At 41.9% G+C, this 19,668-nt stretch overlaps 1 long non-coding RNA gene across 3 annotated transcripts in view; it reads right to left on the minus strand.

The window, feature by feature from the left end:
- The window catches only part of LOC131135417 (uncharacterized), a 48,969-nt gene extending 36,114 nt beyond the window's left edge, over window positions 1-12,855 (minus strand). For all 3 annotated transcript variants that reach the window (XR_013629564.1, XR_013629565.1, XR_013629563.1), the window contains exons 1-2: window positions 12,410-12,855; window positions 8,845-9,009 (exon numbers count right to left, since the gene is read on the minus strand). This is a non-coding gene — a long non-coding RNA (uncharacterized LOC131135417). The remainder of the gene's footprint in view (window positions 1-8,844; window positions 9,010-12,409) is intronic.
- Between the last annotated feature and the right edge of the window lie 6,813 nt (window positions 12,856-19,668).

Consider the following 19,668-nt stretch of genomic DNA (forward strand, 5'->3'; position numbering starts at 1 on the left):
AAGCATTTTGTCTGGCATATGGTCCCCATTTCCCAACAGCTTTTTCTCAATTCCATACAATATCAAAGAGCCTTAAATATCAAAACAGCAACTTTAAGTATGTTCAAAGAAGAGCAAGTCATTAATAACATCTGGAGACGCTCAGTAAATCACAGGGGGTGGGGGGTGGAGGGGGTCTCTATTATATTGAAGATGGCTTCGCGGCACATACTTGAGTTTGTTGTCACATGTTGCTCAGAATTGGAACATCGGCGGCATGCTTTACAGGCTTTACTCCTGAGCAAGGAAACCCCCACACATCACATGGACAGCCAATCACAGGGCACATATAGACAAACAACCATTCACACTCACATTCATACAATTTGGAGTCGCCTATTAACCTAGCATGTTTTTGGAATGCGGAGGGAAGCCATTGTACCCGAAGAAAACCGAAGAAAACCCACGCATGCACAAGGAGAACATGCAAACTCCACACAGAGATGGCCGAAGGTGGAATTGAACTCGGGTCTCCTAGCTGTGAGGCCTGCGCGCTAACCACTCCGTCACCGTGCAGCCAATTAATAGAAACAAATGTCATTTAAATACCACTATACACCGACATTGACTGTAGGACCGCAGCAAGTCATGCTACTAAGTTAGCATAAAACTTCAGCTTCCATGTTTGTTTACAATATAATAGTGCACTACGATACATACTGTTAGATATACATTATTCCACATACAACAATGTAACATTAAGGAGTTTGACACAAGTACACAAATTTTATCAATACTAGCATAGCTATGTGAGCTAAAAAGCTAACATATTAGCGACATGCTAGGTTAGCCTGGAAGAAAAATAAAATGATAAAACTTACAGCTGACGTATTGTGTCAGATGTGTAGCAAAGCCTTTTTTTCAGCGCTAAAGTTGGAAAAACGGATGCTTTAGTTCAAACTCACTCTTCCGGCCAAACCGTGCGTACATGCTAGCATGTGCTAGCAACGTGCACGGATACAATGACTAGGCAGAGGTAGGCAACAGGCGAGTCCATTCAAAATGTGTGTGGAAATGTTTCTAGTTATCATTATCATTTTACCAAAGTACTTATTCGCATGTTCTCACTCTTAATGAGCATTATTTTTATTTGGTAGACAAGGTGATGTAATTTGTACGGTATAACATGCTAGCGATCTGCGAGCGTAGGTCGTAGGTAGGCAACAGGCAGGCCCATTCAAAACAGGTTTCTATCATTTTTAATCATTATTATTCTCTGAGAGGTTTGCAGGGTAAATCATTATTTTGGATATGCGAAACTAGAAAAAAAAGTAGTTTGATTGTAGAAAAGACAAATAGGACTATCCATCACAATCCAAAAGGTTACAAGAAGCTAATATGAAGAAAAAAGGTGGACTAATCACCAGGATTTGCCATAGCTCACCTCTTTATCATTCCTGCGGTTGTGGTCGCGTATGTGTTTCTTACAGCTTTTGATTTTGCACATTACTTCCTGTTTGGGGTTAAAAGCGAATGAGGGAGAAGCCATTAAGGAGACGAAAAAAGAATATAAAGCCAGCAGGGTCTGGGGTAATTATTTCCTAATTGTAAAGCATCCTGATGCCAAACAATGAACAATGACGGCGCTCACATTGAAGGAGTGGGGAGTCTTTGATAACACCAAGGAGACCCCCTTCCTAAATCCTGACAAAATGACAAAATTCCCTCTGGGTTGTCTCGCCCTACAGTCACAGTTCTCAACATTCAGCATTCCCGGGGGACTGTTTAAGCAAAAGAAACGAGGGGGGAGACCAAATTGGAAAAGAGCGGGCAACTAATTGGAAGTTGGTTGGTTAGGTGTAAATTACGGATCCTTCCTCGGGCACTTTGCTGAACCTCGCCGAGCTGAATACTCACGAAACTAATTATTCATTTATTCATGCGAGCGCTCTTCTCGGAGGTAATGTTGAGCAGCGACGTGTGCCGAACGGATTGTCGAGGTACCCAAGACTACAGTCATGACCGCACTGTGGATGAGTGGTTGGTATGTTGGCCTTGCAGTTAGGAGATGCTGGTTCAAATTGGACTCTGTCCATAGGTGTGAATGCTTGTTTGTCTATGTGTGCCCTGCCACTGGCTGGTGACTAGTACAGGATGTACTCCAACTCTCTCCCGAAATCAGCTGGGATAGGCTCCAGCATATCCGCGACACAAGCTCTACAAGCTAAATGCTTCCAGAACAAAAGTAGGTTGCTAATAAAGAAAAGGGAAGTCAGAAGTGCAGATTAGCGATAGTTTCTAAGCTACAGTATTGGGTCACAATAGAAAATGGATGTAAAATAAGCTAAAAGTGGGTAGTTTATCAGAAGGTACAGAGTGTTTACAAGCAACCAGTTCTATCTGAAAGCCTGTCTGCATATTTCAATACATTCATTTTAATGTGTATATAGTTTTGACATCAAATGGTTTGTTTTTATTTGCAGAAATCTCTCTCTCGGAAGTGGACAAAATGTATGCATGTAAAGAAATGTCATCAACGGTAAAAGAAATAGACTTTTGCGTCAAGAGTTTCATGGCAGATCATTATAAGCAGCTGGTGGCAAATTACTTGGCTGCAATATGTCACTGAAGATACACTTTTTGCATTCCAATGTATATTTCTTTCCATTGAACTGTGGACCGAGAAGGATACCACCATCACCGGATGTCTAAAGATATTTCTTGTTTATTTCTTGACAGATAAAGAAGTGTAATGTCAATAATTTCAAAATATTAATATAAATTTAAGCAAAAATGCTCTTGACGGCTGGTGGGACAAAGCTACCTGCTAATCATAAGTGGCTACCATGCTTCATGAAGTGATTCGTCATGTTTAGGATGACCTTATTTCCCAGGATATGTCTTAAGGCTGTAAATCCCGCCCCCCTCCCCTCCATCATACACTTTAGACACTTTTCTCAGACTGGCATTGTTTAAAACACTCTCAAAGTTAAAATTTTGTTTACATTTTAATGAACGATCGACTTGGTCGGACACCAGGAACTATTAACTCACTGACTGTGGCTCTTTGCCATTCGGCTGTGGCATTTTTGTGTCCTCGTTGAAGCATGTTGCACCTGTCGTTGTGTTTCTCTCTCCGCCGCCATACTTAATTTGTTCCAGCCACGCCGCTTCACTCTTCACTCCGGGAGTATGGCTGGCTTCTTAAACCGTTTGAGTGCAGAGCGTCTCGTCTGCATTGTGGGTTTTGTCGGGTGGATGGTTCGGAATCCATGAAAACCGTGAGCTTCGGAGTCTCACAGTTATTGTTTACAGTACTGCTTGGCAGCACACAATGTTAGCTAGGAAGATGGTCTACAGCCAATCAGGACGCAGAAGATGACAAACTCAACATTTCAAAATGCAATTCTTCTTAAAGGGCCAGACTCGGCCTGTAACAGTGTTCTTATGATGTAAATTTGTTTTTAAAAAGCACTGGAATTGCACAAAAAAAATCCATGAAAAGTGAACCGCGATGGAGCCAGTGAACCCCGTACTAATAAATAGTACGGTTCTGTAAAATGTTAGCACAAAATCTTTCCAGTGATCCAACACGTTGGGGTTCTTTGCATGGTTTGTCCTGCATCAGTTGCAGGACAATAGTATATAATAGTATATATAATCAATAGTAAGTGTAGGAATAACAGGATGTTAAAATTATCTTTCTACATTCGGTTTTCGGTAATCAACATTTGGTCATCCTAGTCGTGCTGAGCTTGCACAATGTCATCCCACATCTGATTAAGACTCTCACTTACACGTATTTACAATCCAGAGATCCAAACGTGGACATAATTCCACACCACAAAGATCCTGAGCCGACTGTGTGGGGCATGCCATTACTCACACACCAATATCATTACGGGCAGAAAAAGCGTTATGGATACGTCAAGATTGGTTCTTGACAGGACGTGGAAGCGGAAAAGGGTGGGAAAAGGGGAGGGAGGTAGATATAAAAGTTGTAATAAAGAAATTGAGCCTATTATTGTTGATCCAGCCGTACGGAAATTAGCGGAACACGTTCTTATTGTTCCTGTCAACTTGACCTGGCTCTTCATACAAAAACTCCCCCACCCCCTGAAACACTCCCCCTGCCTCCTTTTTCCCTCCCCAAACCCTTAGCGCACTCCACAATCACACTGCCTTTTGAAAGAAGTGAGGAAAAACCTTGCCGGAGCCTCAATTACACAATGGCAGTAAGACGCTCCACAGGCTGACCCCTCCCTCGCCCCCCCAGGCGGCTGCATTGACTGCAGACACATCTCTCTCCGCAGGAATTCTAAAGGCCTTTTAGTCGGGTGGCCAGAGTGCAGCCAGCAGGAGAGGGCGCAGGAAGAGGCGCACACACTCGGCCCGCCCGGCCCAAGTCTACACAGAGAGATTAATCATCTGTGAAATGGAAACAGCAAACGGCCGCTGACACAGCCTGAACCCGCTCCAGGTTTTCCCCTCATCAGCTTTTGCGGCCCCCCCGTGCTGGCAGGTGCTAATAAAAGGCGCACGCGTCCCATAGGGGTCAAACGCATGCGCCTGCCTGCCACCAGCAAGCGCCGCTGGTGGGCTCTGGCTTCCATTATTGTTGTTGCCGTTTGCAAGACGACTCATGTGGACAGAAAGCAATGAAAAATTGCTCAGAGAAACAACGGCGGGATTGTCGCCGAATCTTGATAACAATGTGTAAATATGGACCCCCTTCGGGCTGCATGCCCACAGACCCCCCCAGAGGTGACTGAATTTATTTTTTTATACAAATGTGTGAGTAATGCACTCATGTTTTGTTTTGTTTTTCCATAACAAATTGCCCCCTATTCATTAAATGAGCTCACTATATAGTATTATTATATTTGGTATTGAGATCATACTATTCTTATATTATTGTGTGAATTCTGCAAAAGCCTTTTCGTCTATTTTTTTCCTCTATTTCTGCCTCAAAAAAAATCCCACATTTTCCAAAACTCAATATCTTCTGAATATGAATGGACAATTACAACGTCGCCTCCTATTGGTGGAAATTCATTGAACAGATAGTTTTTCTGATTTTGTGCAGGGTGACATGATTGTCTCCCCACCTTATGGTTGCTGGTTCGATCCTCAGTTGATCAAAGGATTTAAACACATTTCCAGCATATTTCAGGATTTCTTCTTCGGCATTCACACGCAATTTCTCCTGCAATGGATTCATCTAGTTGTATAGAGTACGTCATGCAACATAATGTACATGCAGTGTATTCCTGAGCACAAAAAACAGAGGTGGATATTATGTGTGGTGACTTTAATCGTCAATATGTTGCCTGTTTTATTTATTTATTTTTTACAATACCAATACAACACCAATATTACATAACAAACCACTCCATTTGCTTGTATGGTATCATGCCAAAACAAAGTATTCTACACATTGCTGACTCACTGCATGTGCATTTTTTTTTTATTGAGTACATCAGAATAATTCACCATGGGGCCAAAGAAATAAAGAACGTTAGAAACACTACTGGATTCAAGAAAATTCATTGGAAAGTATGAAGGTGGCATCCTTCTCCCTCTACTCCTTTTCTGTTCCTCGCTGTCTTTACCAACAAGACATTATCATTTTTAACTATTTTGCACTATTTTCTGCATTTAAATCTATAATTATTCTTTGTAAAATGTCTGTTTTGGGGATTCACTGGATTTGCATGATTTCCTATGGGAAAAATTGCGTCTGTGTTGATTTTTTTTTTTGTGTTGCCAACATTTTCCCTTGATTTTTTGTACAATGTCACGATTATTGTATAATGTCGCATGCAACAAACTAGTTTGTTTGTCCTTTACTGTATCACACATTGCTAACTCTCCAGTTGTGCATTTTTAAAAATTGAGCACATCTGCAAAATAACCCGCCTTGGAACCAAAGACAATTGCAAGTAGTGGATGTACAAAAGTCCACATCAACAATAAGTATTTTTTGTTAAAATTTTACATTACAAAACATTAATTGGATTTTTTTATTGTAAATAATTTTTGTTTATAAAAAAAATCATTTGGTTTTTGGTGTGATTTCAAATAATGTCAAGCCAGTGTTGTTTGAAAGATTGCTCAGTGTGAGGAATTCTTCGGATAAAAACAAGACACTTGCAAAGACAGGAAATATATAAACTGTTTCTTTTCTTGTGTTGAGCATTTGAAGAAGCCGAGGCGTGGACGTGCATTTATCAGCGTGGATGGCGACATAAACATGCAAATATGTGACTGGCGGCAGCTGAGCGAGGCCCACACAGCCGGCTGGGAGACAATCACACGGCGTCTTAAAAGCCCTGGCACAGCCTTTGATAGGCGCCATTCTTTCTTTGCCGTCTAAAGAGGTCTTCCATAGATTTGACTTGCCTCGCACAACCTTTGACGAGTAATGTAGATCATTTTTATTCATTGCCAAAAATTGTCAGCAATTATGTGTGCAAAGCGGCCACCTGCCTGGGCTGAATGGCTCCTGTTAGCGGGGCTACAGGGGTGTGGGGACGTGCGGGGGGGGGGGGGGGGGGGGGCTGTAGAGCAGGTGAAATAGCCCCTCTCGTTAGTGTAATGAGTGGTCCGAGCCTCAGAGTGGCGGGGGCTTGAAATAGGGCACACGGCTCTGAGTGAAATGCCACATCCCCCTTTTTAAAGGCATCATGGAACATTTACAGTCCAATCACAGCTCAAGTTGCTTGTTCAGAGTTAAAATATTAACAATGCCGATGCATTTTCACACTTTTTTTGTTCCACTTTACGCCGTTTTCCGACCCCCTCCCACTCATAAATACCCTCAATTTTGTCCTGCATTTCCTTGCTGCATAGAAGCCAGTTTCACTCTTAAGACACTTCACAATATGGAATGTTATCAAGAAAAATATCACAAAAATCTAACAGTCAGGTAACAGTATGTCTGCATATTGACCAACAGGCACTGAGCATGTAAAGCAGGGCTCCAAAATGTGGAGCTGGGGCCATGATATACATGTGCAATACATGTGCATGCATCAGAAGAAAAATTTTCCTCAGACAAAAACTGAAAAAAGAGGCACTTTTTTTTACCATAAAAATTTTTTATAGTGAATACGGATTAATTTTACATGCAGAAAACAACATGAAATAATTCTAAATGATGAATGGAATGGATGAATGAACACTGAACATCACTTTTACATTTATTGACGTGGCAAAAATGGCGCTCAGTGTGTTTTGCAATGGTTTCTTTTTTGAATTCAGTTGTGTTCCTCACCTTCCTTATCAAACTGCTGGAACCCGCAACATTCTTTGGCCCCATGGTGGGTTATTTGGCAGCTGTACTCAATATAAAAACTGCACAGACGGTGAGTGGGGTGCTTTGTTTTGGCACTCACTTCCGTGCAAACGATAACAAAGATAGTATATGAAAATTTTCATTGAAAATCCATATCATGTGAAAACTGGGGTGTTTAAAAACCAAAGTGACGTCTTATGCAAGAGGTCACAAAAGACCCCACGACAACATCCACTTGCCTCAGTTAGGGTCAGTGTTCATGATAAGACAATCACTGGGCAAAAACAACATGGCAGAGTTCCAGATGGAGCCGAGGGATGGCCCAACCAGTTAGTTAGATTTTGGGGCCAATCACTTTTTCCACACAGGGACATGTAGGTTTGGCTCTTTTAATAATAAAACATTTAATTAAAAAAAAACATTTTGTGTTGAGTTGTGTTGTTGTTGACTAATACTTTTAAATCAATAAAGGGGCACAAGTGTCTTACAGCGCTGTGGAGGGATTCATGGTTCAATTCATCACAGCAAGTCTTCCAGGTCCTGAAGCAGCAAAACAGCCCCAGACCATCACACTACCACCACCGTATTTTACTGTTTTTCACACACCTTCCAAAAAGTCACACCACAGAGTATTTTCCCAAAAGTCTTGGAGATCATCAAGATATTCTCTGATTGAGAGGACCTTAATGTTCTTTTTGTTAAGAAGTGGCTTTTGGTCTTGGAGTCATGAACACAGAGGCAGGTGAGGCCTGCATTTCTTTGGACGTTCTTGTGGGGTCTTTTGTGACCTCTAGGATGAGTCATCTCTGCACTCTGGGGGTCATTTTGGTTGGTTAAGGTTCACCACTGATCCATGTTTTCGCTATTAGAACTGATGGGGAAGGAATCAGGAAGGGGGCAAACACTATTTCAACAACTGCATGACAAAGCTGAGATGGACTTTTTTCTTGAAATATACTGTAACTTATATTTAAAAGCATATCAAGTGTTGCTTTACAAAATATCAAAGTAGCAAAATGTTGGAAAAATGTTTGGACACCTTTGCTTTCGGTCCCAAGAGGGGAAAAATGGATTTAAAATATGAAGAAATCCTAGCTGTATATTGAAGGTTTACATTGTATTGTCAGTACTTTTGGTGCAGTCTCGCCAGGGATCTGAGGCCTGCCTGGTGCTGCTGCAGGTTTAGTGTGAGCCGGAGCATGATCCATGATTTGAATCTTACTTGAGATGAAAAGGAGCTGTGTGGAAACACTTTCATTAGCCCACAGCGATGCCCCGGGGTCGTCCACTGAATAAGTAACTCTCTATTAATGATTTCTACAGCAGCACACCTTTGACCTCTGATCACTTTCAATCTCACCAAGAGACAAAATGGGCTGGGGGGGGGGGGGGGGGGGGGGGGGATAGAGGGGGACCTATTGCGTACAGATGAAGAAAAACACACTTTTTTCCCTTCCTTTGCTGTGTGTGTGTATGTGTTTGGGGGGGGGTTATTATTTATGCTGCATGGGGGGGCTTATAGAGGGAGTCTGGGTGTGCTTGGGGGAGGAAAGAACCTTCTTACTTACATATTCTGGTTTGAGTTTCTTGTCGAAGCTTCTAATAGCCGTCTTCTCCTCAATCGTCTCCTCGTCCTTCAGCCTCAGCTCCTCGTGGATGATCGCCACGTCCCTCACGGGGTCCACAAACCCACCCCCACCCGAAACGGACAATATCCTCGTCGCTAAATGCACCTGCAGCGCAAGGACACACAATACAGCATCAGTATGGATTTCCCTCCCTCCTTGGAACAGCAGGAAGGAATCATATCGGGAAAACGGAATCGATGAGCCGCTGCTTTTTCATCTTTGTGTGGAAAAAGATGCCATAAAGGCCTGGTGAGAATTATGGGAGTCGCAACAAAAACGATAAAAAGGAATCAATAACGCACACATAGCGTAAGCCACACCATGAAGAATCTGAGACCCAACACAAGAGAGGTATAAAAATAATGGCAACCATTTACAGTAGCATACACAAAGTTAAAGCAGCCTGTTCCTCATCACTTCTTCTTCAGTACTCCAAGTGTATGTGCCTTAGTTCCTCAGTAACTACTCTACTCATTAGTTCCTCAGTAACGACTCTAGTAAATGTATGTGCCTTAGTCATAAGTTCCTCATTAGCTCCTCAGTAATTACTCAGTAATAAGTAATTACTTATTAGTTCCTCATTAATTCTTCATTAGTTCCTCAGTAACTACTCTAAATCTACGTGGCTTAGTTCCTCAGTAACTACTATCCTCATTAGTTCCTCAGTAATTGTTCATTAGTTCCTCAGTAACGACTCTAAATGTATGTGCCTTAGTTTCTCAGTAACTGCTCTCCTCATTAGTTCATCATTAATTATTCATTAGTTCCTCAGTGACTACTCTAAATGCATGCGCCTTGGTCATTTATGTGTCTTAGTTCCTCAGTAACTACTCTACTCATTAGTTCCCCAATAACTACTCTCAGTGTATGTGCCTTAGTTCCTCAGTAAGTACTCTACTCATCAGTTCCTCATTAACGCTTCATTAGTTCCTCAGTCACTACTCTCAATGTATGTGCATTAGTTCCTCAGTAACTACTCTCAATGCATGTGTCTTAATTCCTCAGTAACTACTCTACTCATCAGTTCCACGGTAACCCTTCATTAGTTCCTCAGTCACTACTCTCAACGTATGTGCATTAGTTCCTCAGTAACTACTCTACTCATCCGTTCCTTGTTAACTCTTCATCAGTTCCTCAGTAACTACTCTCAATGTATGTGCCTTGGTTCCTCAGTAACTAATCTACTCGTTAGTTCCTCAGTAACTACGCTCAACTTATGTGCCTTAGTTCCTCAGTAAGTACTCTACTCATCAGTTCCACAGTAACTCTTCATTAGTTCCTCAGTAACTACTCTACTCATCAGTTACTCATTAACTCTTCATTAGTTCCTCATTAACTACTCTACTCATTAGTTCCTCATTAACGCTTCATTAGTTCCTCAGTAACTACTTTCAACGTATGTGCCTTAGTTCCTCAGTAACTACTCTACTCATCAGTTCCTCATTAACTCTTCATTAGTTCTTCAGTAACAACTCTAAATGCCTGTGCCTAAGTATCCAGTATTGACAGCCGGTTAACCTCAATAACAACATCATTGACTTGCATGGGAAATAACAGCAAGCCAGTTAGCATTGATTACATTTTATGTAAGTTGTTTTGTAAGGCGCTGCCTTTAACAAGGAAATGCAAGCCATTAAGCGAGGCTGGCATGTTTGGAACGTGCTCGGTGGCGTCGGTTAGCGCCAAGTGTAAATGCGTTGTTGACAGGTGGAATTGTTGACAGACAGGTGAGGCCTTGACAGAAAGTGATGTCAGGGCAGCGATTGGCTCATTTCATGACCAAAAAAAAACTGCCACGCATACCATTCCTGCCGAGCGTGCTGGAACACACCGGGGAATATTGATGACTCACAGATGCATACCGTGCTGTCATCATCACATCTTCTGCCTGATTTCACACTTGGGAGCTAAACATGTTTCATCATCATACGCACTTACACACACCCACACGTCCAATTGCCATCTCATTCACCCCAAGTTGGTAGTATTTTCTTCTCTTTTACATGATAATAAAAGGATTACATTTTTTTTTACCGGCTATTAAATCAAATCAAATAATTACTATTACAATAATTTGTCCAACTTATTGGAATGTAGACAATGAAGTACTACAAACTTTTTCCCATATATTTAAAATTTCTTTTTCAATATTTTTTTTTACATTTTGATTTCGGAATATAATTATTTTATTACAACAATATTTGGACTTTATTTCTATTATATTATAACATTTTCCAATAATAAACACTTTGTTTTATTATTTTTCTTGAATATTTTCAACTGCATGTTACCATCCATGCATCCGTCTTATCCTCATTAGGCCGGTGGGGGTATGCTGGAGCCTATCCCAGCTGACTGTAATATATAATGACTAATAACCGACTAATATAATGTTACATAACATTTGCAGCCAGGCGGCACGGCGGTCTAGTGGTTAGCGTGCAGACCTCACAGCTAGGAAACCAGGGTTCAATTCCACCATCGGCCATCTCTGTGTGGAGTTTGCATGTTCTCCCCGTGCATGCGTGGGTTTTCTCCGGGTACTCCTCCCACATTCCAAAAACATGCTAGGTTAATTGGCGACTCCAAATTGTCCATAGGTATGAATGTGAGTGTGAATGGTTGTTTGTCTATATGTGCCCTGTGATTGGCTGGCCACCAGTCCAGGGTGTACCCCGCCTGATGGAAAACAGAGCCCCCAGACCCTTTTCACATCACTGTCCATAATATAACTTCTTAGTACATATCAAAGTGGCCCTCGCTGTAAAAGGTTCGGGGCCCCGGCGTGCAAAAGAGAGAGATGTCAAAGATGACGATTGGGGTGCCAAATAATCCTCACCCTCCACAAGCACAAGAGCTTGTTCTTCACACGTCTCTTCGGCTGCACTCTGAACTAAACGGCGAGCTTGTTACCAGCGACAACACCTAAACGGCTCCTCCACCGTCGGACTCGTTAGTCACGCCCGTCAATAGACGCCGTGGGGTTGTGCACAAGCTGTCATCCTTTGCGTTGTCCTCGGGCTGAAACGAACTTATTCAATTACTCTTTGCCTAATCAGGCTGTTTTGGTTCCTCTCCTCTTGCAGAGGTACTCCACAGCATAAACAGTTCACTTAGGCTCCACAGAAAGGGGCTAATCAGTGGAATTATTGTTTTGCTGCGCCAATTTACCAGCTCCCTGTTTAGCGCTGATTGCAATGAAAATGTGCTATTGTGTCTGCATGAACTTCCAGAATATACTGCAAAGTAATCATTTGGTTTGCTGCAAGAATGTACATACATTACAGGCAATTACAATGTACAGTCTCCTGGCAAGATGAGTGCTTGCAAATGAGGATTCGTGCTTGCAATAAATCGCTGGGATCAGTCTACTTACTGGAAATATTTCACACAACAAAAGGAAGTGTAATCTTGTTTTTTTTTTTTTTTTTACACCAGCGATATACAACGTGATATTATCTTTGACACGAAAAGCAGATAAAGGTTTTAAAAGCTGATCACTCACCATTTAGTCATCAGCTGACATTCTCCTCTGGCCGCCGCATATTTCAAAGTAATTCCCTTCAATTAATTCCACCTAATTTAACATTCACATCTACTTTACCGACGCCCAATTCACGGCTGAGAGCCGGGGAACAAATGCAGGAGGTGAAATCTGAGGGGGCAATCTTTACAATTAGCCCTTGAATGGATTGCTGTGTGCTGTTGGCGCTCCTGTGTGGCCGCCACAGCGTACAAAGGAAGAGAAAGGCAGCAATGTAGAAAAGGCACGGATCAGCCCTTTGGTGAACTATAACCCCGGAATTACAGTATGTGTGCCGGCCCCGCTGATCCCCCGCCAAATGGCAGCTGGATAGCGTCAGCCGTCGAGCTGAAACTAGTGCTCGACCGATAATCGGCTGGGATGATATTCGCCATTTTGACACATATCGGAAGCAGACTTCTTATTTGAACGGACGATAAGTATGGAAGAAAATATATCTCAACATTCATTCATTTTCTAGCGCTTTTTCCTCACGAGGGTCGCAGGGATGCTGGAGCCTATCCCAGCTGTCTTTGGGTGAGAGGCGGGGTACACCCTGGACTGGTGGCCAGCCAATCACAGGGCACATATAGACAAACAACCATTCACACTCACATTCATACCTATTGACAATTTGGAGTCACCAATTAACCTAGCATGTTTTTGGAATGTGGGAGGAAACCGGAGTACCCGGAGAAAACCCACGCATGCACGGGGAGAACATGCAAACTCCACACAGAGAGGGTGGAATTGAACCCTGGTCTCCTAGCTGAGAGGTCTGCACACTAACCACTCGACCGCCGTGCCACCAAAGTCATAATTATGAAAATTATTAAAATTATTAAAATAAAATAAATTAAAATAATTAAATTAATTATTAAAATTTAAATTATAAAATGTGTGAAAAAGTGATTGCCCCCTAAAGCTAATAACTGGTTGGGCTACCCTTAGCAGCAACAACTGCAATCAAGCGTTTGTGATAACTTGCAATGAGTCTCTTTGCAGAATTGTTGTCATTCAGCCACAGTGGAGGCTTTTCCAGCATGAAGCCTTTTTAAGGACATGCCCCAGCATCTCAATAGGATTCAGGTCGGGACTTGGACTAAACCACTCCAAAGTCTTCATTTGGTTTTTCTTCATCCATTCAGAGGTGGACTTGCTGGTTTGTTTTGGATCATTGTCCTGCTGCAGAACCCAAGTTGGTTTCAGCTGGAGGTCACCAACAGATGGCCGGAATTTCTCCTTTAAGAGAATTCACTGAAGTATTCCAGGTCCTGATGCAGCAAAACAGCCCCAGACCCTCACACTACCACCACCATATTTTACTGTTGCTATGATGTTATTTTTCTGAAAGGCAGTATTACTTTCACGGCAGATGTAACCTTCCAAAAAGTTAAACCTTTGTGTCGTATTTTCCCAAAAGGTCTTGGGCATCATCAAGATGCTTTCTGGCAAAATTGAGACCAGCCTTAATGTTCTTTTTGTTCAGCAGTGGTTTTGGTCTTGGAACTGTGCAATCCAGGCCGTTTTTGCCCAGTCTTTCTTCTGGTGGAGTCATGAACACTTAACACCTTAACGTGAGGCAAGTGAGGCCTGCACTTGTTTGGATGTTGTTGTGGGGTCTTTTGTGACCTCTTGGATGAGTTTTTTGTTGTGCTCTTGAGGTCATTTTGGTTGACCGGTTCACCGCTGTTCCATGTTTTCGCCATTTGTGGATAATGGCTCTCACTGTAGTTTGCTGGGGTCCTAAAGCTTTAAAAATGGTTTTATAACCTTTTCCACGCTGATAGATTCTCGGTTTGATTTCAGTTATGTTTTAACAGGGGGGGGGGGCAATCACTTTTTCACACAGGGCCTTGTAGGATTGTATTTTCTTCTCTCTTATTAGAAACTGCATTTTGTCTTCAGTTGTGTTGTCATTTACTAATAATTACATTTATTTGATGATGAAACATTAAAGTGTCACAAAAATACTCTTGAGAAATTAAAGGTTATTGCTTTTGATACAATGTACTTGCATTATTATGCCATATATTACATTCATGAAAAGATGTTCTCAAAATAATGTTTATCATCCAGCTAAATTTGTCACGGAGACAGTCCTACCCTACACACACGCATCCTGGTTGTCATCGTTGCTATGGTACCAAAGGTGAGCATTGCGTTATTATATGAGATGATGATGTGCATCTGACCGTGCTGGAGTAAAGGTTCCTGTCAAAGCGTTGCCGTGTTATTTGAATGTTCTATGAGCAGGTGGCGCTTTCCAGGTGGAACAAATGGATTATCTCCAGAGGGGGAGTGGCTTTCAATGGCCTAATTAGGAGCTTGACTAAGTCCTCCAATTTTTGGATTTACAGTGGTACTCCAAGCTGGGGGCGCCCGACAAGAGAGCCTCAACTAAGCACTGGGAAAGATTTCCAGTCTGCTTTTTTTTTTTGCTTTTGTCACTTTATCTTGACAAACAAGGCGGCAATCTGCATCCAGTCAAAGATCAATACTGATCCTGATTGAGCTACCTGGGAGGATACGTGGTCAACATAATTCTGTTAAATGACAGCTTTCATTCGCCTCCAACTTCCTGCGCGTGTTTTTACATGCAAGACGACTGAAGAACACGCATTCCTCTCGCCGCCTTTAAAATGTTCACGCGATGCCAGCGCCGCAATTCTGCTGGTATTCAGAGCAGTAAAAGCTACTTTATGGGTCTGTCGAGAGAAAAGCACACTATGGCTGTGCTACACTCGCTCACACACAAGGGAGGTGCAAGGGTGCTGATGGCTCTTGGGAAAGATTTGACACCATACATGAAACTGACAGCTACGACAATATGTGCCATCAGATGTGTTCAATGCCCTCAGGGTTAGGGTGGTAAAGGGTTAGGATTAGGGTTCAGGACCACTACAAATCGATGCGACCGCAAAAATGTCCCAAACTTCCAAATGCGCAAATGTCATTATCTGAAACTTTAACACGAGAATACAACAGTCTAACTACATTTAGAACAGGGGTCTCAAACACGCGGCCCGTGGGCCAAATGTGGCCCGCAGGACACTAGTTTGAGGCCCCAGCCTTGATATGAAAGTTTAATGTTAGTGCGGCCCGCGCAAGTTTGATATGGATGCTGTATGGTATCATGTACCCAGAAAAAATTATTACGTTTGATTAATGTTCATGTTAAAGGTTAAATAACTGTTAATAGTTATCCTCCCTATCTGTGTGGAAGTGGTAAGTTTTTGGCTATTTAAGTTTACAGTAAATAACTTGAAGGCTACCGTTTAGGTCGCTAGCTCTCTAGTTTGTGAGTTAGCGTGTGTCTCAAGACCCTCCATTTGCGAAATATGTTGTAAATAAAAAGAGTATAAATGTGACTATAGTCGTGTTTTGTCATGTCTACAGGGCTCTAATAATGCTTTGTTCATTTTAATCTGAAAAAAAATAATTTGTCTACCCACCAACTATATGTGGTTTCTTAAGTTTTTATTGTTTGGTGTTTTATTATTATTATTATTATTATATTTATTTATTACTGATTGAGTGATTTTCTTTATTCTTGATTTATTTATTTTTCATCTTTGTGTAGAAAAAAAAAAATTAAGATATTTGAGAACAGTGGAATGTTTTATCAGAGCTTTTCATGTAGAAAATGTGGGAGGAAACCGGAGTACCCGGAGAAAACCCACGCATGCACGGGGAGAACATGCAAACTCCACACAGAGATGGCCGAGGGTGGAATTGAACTCCGGTCTCCTAGCTGTGAGGCCTGCGCGCTAACCACTCGGCAGCCATCTTTGGTAACACGAATACACATAATTCCAAATTTTCAAAAAGACGACAATATCAGACATTTGACTTCAAACGTTCAATGAGAAAATATCTTCTACATGGAAAACTAAGACCTGGCGAGAGAAGCCTGACTCGTTGATCACAAGAAAAGCAAAAGGACATCATGGTGAGTTTGATGTCTGACATTGCTTTTGTTTTTGTACATGCGCAAGTGTCGCCCCACATCAGAGAACAAACCTTTTGAGGTCCTTCACTAGCATGGTGCTGCTGATTGCACAGGCACCAGCAATTTCCTAACCAACGGCCACCTTTTCAAACCAGCGCCGCCTTTCAAAGCAGAATCATTTCACAGTTTGGAAGGAGATCTCCATAGCAACTCCTCTTTGAGGGGTTTACAATCACCAGCCAATAATTCTATGATCATCGGGCCTTGCCATCCCCAGTGCTTCTTTTCACAGTGGACAAGGGGGGGGGGGGGGGGACAAGGAGGATGAGATGGAGGAGGAAGCAAGAAGAGTCTCCAGTCCATTTCAGGCAATTCATCTTGCAGGCCCATTAGAATTCAAAATATTGCGACCTTCAATCACGGGGGATTTTATTTGGAGTCGCGGTGATCTCCACTCGAGATGGGTCGGCATTTTGTTCCAATCATCCGCCGTGAGTGGAAGCTGACAAAAACTCTTCATTCTGGCTCAAGCTAAATGCTCATTTCAATGCTGTGACAGCCATACAAACACACGGCACACAAAAAAACAGAAGCTGGATGTTGTATCACCTCAATACGCACGGGAAAAAATACCATAAAAAACCCCAGCAAAAATGTTATTCTCAGCACTTATCTTACGAATTGTTCCACTTTTCTGATCTATAAATGTAGTTAGAATGTTGTATTCTGGTGTTAAACCATGCCAAAGTTTCAGATAATGAAGTTTGCGCATTTGGATGTGAGCCCTGAAAGAAGTTTGGGATGGCACAAAACGCTCGGTTTCAGAGGGCGTTGTAAAACTGAAGCTTTGTGATGTCACAGAGGGGCAGGCTTCCTTATATGGGCGTGCACTGTAGGCCAGGTAAAATCATCTGCCCTCCCCCAAGCTCTACTTCTCTGTTTACGGTGTTAGCAACGTCTCCCAGGAAGTGTTTCTTCAGGTGTAAGGGAAAGCTACATTTGCTAACAATGAAAAGACCACCATTTTACAGAAACTTCTCCAAATCTTTTACTACATCAAACATTAATACAGCCGGCCATTTGTCGCCTTTTATGGACAAAGTGTATATTATTATTATTATTTTTTTTGTATAGCAGATCCTGAAACTACTGCAGTGACCAGAAGCATGACTATGATGTTTCTCCTTATCTTCACAGTTTCTCATTCCCACAGTGTTTCTTACAAAGCTGATTAAATAAAAAATGACGGTGCGGAAAGAGGCTGTACCAAAAATAGCAGGAAGTTCCCGTCAGCCAGATCCTTGGAATTAAGTTTAAAGCCCAATTTCTCACTCTTACTATTTTATATGAGTCTTCATTACAAGGAATCTTTGTTTTGGTGACGCACTCTGGAAGCATTCAAACATCTAATTGCTGGGAATAGGGCCAGGTGAGCTGGCAGCGTTGCAAAGAATGGGATTTCAGGAGTAGATGAGGTAGAAAGTGGCTGTCTTCTTGTCTGCAACAAGTGTTCCAGGCTGGGAACGCTGTGCCGGAAAACTATTCAGCCATGAGACCAAGAAGAGTGCCCATTCAGGAGTCTTCGTTTAAGATGCAATTATATAGTGGTAGCTCCATTTTTGTTATTAATTCCTTCCGAGTGATCAGGGCAAAGTTCAAGCAGCTCAGGATTTTGTTCAGAAAGGCAAAGCTCTCTATTTACTGGTTCATCTCCATCATGAGGTTTGGGTTATTGAAAGATGGAGACCACATATCCAAGCAGCAGAAATGAGTTTCCTCAGGATGGCCGGACTCACCCTTTGAGATAGGGTGAGGAGCGTGGAGGACCTCTTAACACCTGGGGAGGTGTTTGGGGCATGCATAGCTGGGTGAAGGCCCCGAGGCAGAGGACAGAAGGCCCCAGGACAAGCTGCAGGTATTATGTCTCACAGCTGGGAACACCTTGGCAGTTATTGCTGCCAATCTGCAAGGGTAAAAAATCTTTGCCAAACGTCTAAGCCAGGGGTCGGCAACCCAAAATGTAAAATGAAAAAAGCCATATTGGACTTGCACATCATCATCTCATCATCTGCCTTATAATGAAGGCAACACATGATACAACTCTATGTATCTACATTAGCAATATTAGCCTACAACCAAAATGACAAAGCTGGCTACAAATCATAATGAGCCTTTATGATTTAATGTTTATTTTCCCTGCAGCACATCCTGTAGGGAATGACACACCATGTGACTACTCTGTTGTACGATGCCGCCTCAAGTTTAACTTCATTACAATATTAATAAATTATGTTTCATTGTTTTGATGAAATTAAAGAAATGCAATAAAGAAATCAAATTCTTGATGTAATTTTTATTTTTAGGATTCGAAAAAACAACAACAAAATGGAACGTGCATAACCCACTGCCTCTTATCTGGGCAACAAACAGAGTGCAACAAAACAGCAGCCTTTTGAAAAGGTAAAGTATATAAAATCAAATTAATACAGTTTAAGTTTTATTTCTGTGCAAATGCCAAGAAAGTCAATGCAAGAGTAAAACGCAGCAGCTGTCCTCTCCTCTTACCAACGTAGCTACCCTGGTGTTAACTTGTCAGGTTGGTCGGTAGATAGATAAATATATATAAATATATATAAATATATATAAATATATAACTTGCCAGTGTTATTCAGCTCCGAACCGTAGTAAAGGCGACCTGACTTCAGCAGAAAAGGAAAATGTTACTTGTCGCTTCCAACCAACTTTATTTTAACATTCCATCCCCGAGGCATTTCACACCGGACGAACTTCCGGGTTCAAAGTTCACGCAAGTCCACCCTACATAGCTGTCCAAGGCAAATGCCTGTAACACTCGGACCCGAGCAACAAAACGCAATAATATCACAATAAGTGTCATTCAAAATGTATACTGACGAAAATCAGAAATCACTTTATAAAAACAGCCTCTTTGTTACTAAATAAGTGACTATAATAGGATTGTGTTCTTACCCGTTTCTGGTCAGCTTCTCAACATCGGGCATGTAAGATGAATGCAAATGATTCGGTCCAAAAACGTTTAATCCTCTGTTCTCCTCAGTTATTTTTCTCTTTTTCCCTTTGGGATCCATGGCCCATCACTCAGCCACACAGGTTTGTTTACAACATCCACCTGCCTGGCATCCCGCTCTGCTGATAGAAACGTGTGTCGCAGGCTATGACGTAAATCTTCGTTGACAGAAATGTTGAATTTCAATGTTTACTCTACACATTTTTACAGCATTTGAAAACGTTAAGAATGTTTGTGTCATGT

Source organism: Doryrhamphus excisus, linkage group LG12 (genome assembly GCF_037039965.1).
Source record: "Doryrhamphus excisus strain RoL-2023G ecotype Guam linkage group LG12, RoL_Dexc_Guam_v1.1, whole genome shotgun sequence".
NCBI classification, from domain to species: Eukaryota; Metazoa; Chordata; class Actinopteri; order Syngnathiformes; family Syngnathidae; genus Doryrhamphus; species Doryrhamphus excisus.